This window comes from Littorina saxatilis, linkage group LG9 (genome assembly GCF_037325665.1).
Source record: "Littorina saxatilis isolate snail1 linkage group LG9, US_GU_Lsax_2.0, whole genome shotgun sequence".
Taxonomy (NCBI): Eukaryota; Metazoa; Mollusca; class Gastropoda; order Littorinimorpha; family Littorinidae; genus Littorina; species Littorina saxatilis.
Genome location: NC_090253.1, coordinates 8316427 through 8320350, shown reverse-complemented (window position 1 = coordinate 8320350; position 3924 = coordinate 8316427). Strand labels below are relative to the sequence as shown.

The 3924-nt window shown below is 38.9% G+C and overlaps 1 protein-coding gene across 2 annotated transcripts in view; it reads right to left on the bottom strand.

The window, feature by feature from the left end:
• Window positions 1–3235: 3235 nt before the first annotated feature.
• Window positions 3236–3924, bottom strand: part of LOC138975197 (uncharacterized) — a 56087-nt gene continuing 55398 nt past the window's right edge. For both annotated transcript variants that reach the window (XM_070347852.1, XM_070347853.1), the window contains one exon: window positions 3236–3924. This exon is cut by the window's right edge and continues 1792 nt beyond it. The gene's annotated coding sequence lies outside the window, so the exon portion shown is untranslated.

Here is a 3924-nt window from a genome sequence, read left to right as displayed (position 1 = left end):
GTATGACAGCTAGATTGTACACAAAGAGATCTTCAATTTGATATATCGTATGACATATTTACCTGTAAAACCACTGAAGATTTGCTTGTTCGCGTTTTTTAAATTTCGTGTGATGACGTCAATATAGCCTAAAATTGCAATCGGCTATAAAACTCTTTTTATTGCATTTATTGGTTCAACTGTGATACATTTGTGGTTGCTGCAATCTGTTTTATAAAATAAAACCGAAAAGGTCATTTCTTTTTGCTTTTTGACTCACATGCGAAGCAAAAGTGAGTCTATGTACTCACCCGAGTCGTCCGTCCGTCCGTCCGTCCGTCCGTCCGTCCGGACGTCCGTCCGTCCGGCCGTCCGGAAAACTTTAACGTTGGATATTTCTTGGACACTATTCAGTCTATCAGTACCAAATTTGGCAAGATGGTGTATGATGACAAGGCCCCAAAAAACATACATAGCATCTTGACCTTGCTTCAAGGTCAAGGTCGCAGGGGCCATAAATGTTGCCTAAAAAACAGCTATTGTTCACATTTTCCCCATTTTCTCTGAAGTTTTTGAGATTGAATACCTCACCTATATATGATATATAGATCAAAGTAAGCCCCATCTTTTGATACCAGTTTGGTTTACCTTGCTTCAAGGTCAAGGTCACAGGAGCTCTTCAAAGTTGGATTGTATACATATTTTGAAGTGACCTTGACCCTGAACTATGGAAGATAACTGTTTCAAACTTAAAAATTATGTGGGGCACATGTTATGTTTTCATCATGAGACACATTTGGTCACATATGATCAAGGTCAAGGTCACTTTGACCCTTATGAAATGTGACCAAAATAAGGTAGTGAACCACTAAAAGTGACCATATCTCATGGTAGAAAGAGCCAATAAGCACCATTGTACTTCCTATGTCTTGAATGAACAGCTTTGTGTTGCATGACCTTGGATGACCTTCACCTTGGGTCAAGGTCACATTGTATTTTGGTAGGAAAAATGTCTAAAGCAGTTCTTAGTGTATGATGTCATTACTAGGTTTAGTTATTTGACCTTGACCCTGAAGGTCAAGGTCATGTAAAGGTCAAGGTCAAGCATGTGAGTCGTATGGGCTTTGCCCTTCTTGTTTTAATTTGTCGCCCTGTACAGAACTTCCCAGTTGTGAAAAAATAGCATATTTGCCTGACTTTACAGTCCAATACCTCCAAATGTATAATTCTAACAGGCTTCAAACTTTGCACAGCAATTCTATAAGTACTTTTACATTTCAAACCTGAACTATAAGAACATTGCTTAATTTTGAAGCTGTTTACAGCATTCTAAAAAATGCCTTCTGTGCACTATTCACGCTTAGGGCAGTGGGCCTCCCTAACACACACACACACTACCACATCTCCATTCTAAAACACGTCACGTTCCAAATCAAAAGACGACATTCTATTTTCTTACGTCACTTTTCGGCGGCTTTGCTACGAGTATGGCATAGTCTTGGTTTGCCGAGACCTTGCACCGTTCTATCAGACTGCCTGGCTGGCTGTTGCACCGCGAATTCCTCCCACCGCCAAGTCGTTTTTTGTGGTTTATTTCGCATTTAGGTCCCAGGTAACATTATGAAGTTTTAATACGATCAATCAGACCTATTATCAAGTTAGTGTACCAACTTTTGAACGAACTGCGCCCAGTAGTTTCCCAGCAATAAGCTGTTAAGTCGAGACACACACACAGACAGACACACAATTAAAGTCTGCTGGACCCTTGTACTAGCGTACTCGGGGATAATTGCTTATTTATCCTACATACGTGAGAGAGACACCCGTGAGATAATAATCGTTCAAATCACACGTGTGTATATCATGTAAATGAGGTCATGTCAAGCAAGTCTGGCAGGGACCTGTTTTTCCACTGCTTATGATGCCAAAGTCACCGAGACAAACGTCATTATAGAAACACAAATTGCGCTCGCTAATTACCCTAGATGAATCTTTAGAACTAACACGTCACGCCACACTTTCAGAGTGACGTTTCTTTGCTTTGACGTAATAGATTGCACGAGGCTTTAGAAGAGATGGAGGTTCCAAAACAAGCGTCTTCAATTTAGCTGCCTCGACATTTTCAGTAAAATACACGTAAGTACAGTATGTAGGATAAACAGAATACTACATGGCTTGCTGTTCCGTACCAGATTTACACTCGTTGCTTTTTCAAATAGTGAACAGCTCGCTTTCGCTCGCAGTTCAATATTTAAAAAAACAACTCGTGTAAATCTGGTACGACACAGCAAGCCATGTAGTATTCTCTATGTATCGATTGGAGATTGGATTTCCCTTCTTTGAGTCATGTGACGTCAGAGGCCTACAAAACTTTATAATTGGGCGTTTCAGGTTGACCGAAACTTTAAAGGAACTACAAAACACACGTCATGTGTTTGATTGCATGTGTGTGTGCTGTTCAATGTCAAAACAACAACAAAGTCAGTACATGACGTGTGTTTTGTAGTTCCTTTGAAGTTTCGGTCAACCTGAAACGCCCAAATATGAAGCTTGTGTGTTTGATTGCATGTGTGTGTGCCCGGGCTCGTTCAATCGTCAAAACAACAACAAAGTCATAGTACCTGAAACAGTGAAAGGAATTCGATCGATACATAAATGTTATTTGCGTTTTTGACCAAAATATGACATTTTACACAGATCTCGCCGCTATCGCGGTCTCGGAGAACAATGACTGTCTCGATCTGTGTAAAATGTCATATTTTGGTCAAACACGCAAATAACGTATAATCAGCTGACACTGTCCTCTCCGCCAAACAAAAACAAGTCGCGTAAGGCGAAATTACTACATTTAGTCAAGCTGTGGAACTCACAGAATGAAACTGAACGCACTGCATTTTTTCACAATGACCGTAGTCCACCGCTTGTGCAAAACGGAGTGAAACTGACGAGCCTGTTTAGCGCGGTAGTGGTTTCGCTGTGCTGCATAGCACGCATTTCTGAACCTCTCTCCGTTTTAACTTTCTGAGCGTGTTTTTAATCCAAACATATCATATCTATATGTTTTTGGAATCAGGAACCGACACGGAATAAGATGAAATTGTTTTTAAATCGATTTCGGAAATTTAATTTTGATCATAATTTTTATATTTTTAATTTTCAGAGCTTGTTTTTAATCCAAAAAACCCATATTTATATGTTTTTGGAATCAGGAAATGATGTAGAATAAGATGAACGTAAATTTGGATCGTTTTATATAAAAAAAGTTGTTTATTACAATTTTCAGATTTTTAATTATTTTTTTAAGCCACCAAGCTGAAATGCAATACCGAAGTCCGGCCTTCGTCGAAGATTGCTTTACAAAAATTTCAATCAAAATGAGGGTGTGACAGTGCCGCCTCAACTTTTACAAAAATCCGGATGTGACGTCATCAAAGACATTTATCGAAAAATTGAAAAAAACTTGACTAAATGTAAAAACGTGGAATGCGATTTTAATCACGGTCTGTTTTTTGTGGGTTTTTCTTGGTGGTTACTTTTTTGTTTGCTGTAGTTATTTTTTCCCAAAAAAAACATTTACGCATTTCTCGTGTGGTTTTCCCCATTCGTCTTTGCTTTCTTTTTTAATTTATTTTCTTGTTCTTTTTTTCTTTCTTCCTTTCCTTTCAAGTGTGTGTACTCAGGCGTATCCCTTTCAGCATCTTTCATCACTTCTCTCTCCTGCATCCGTGTCATCCGTATTATTGGGATTCGGGTCACGGTGGTTGCTGTCTATTGTGGGACAAAATGAAGTGGAAACCACAATTATTAAATAAAATTGCTGGGAATTTTTTTGGGGGACCGTCATTTTGACATTTGTGTCACAGACATTCCTAAATTTCAGGTTATGTCTGAGTCTGTGTGTGGCTGGTAAAGTCAAATTCTTGTTTTTAAAGCATTCCTTTCTTT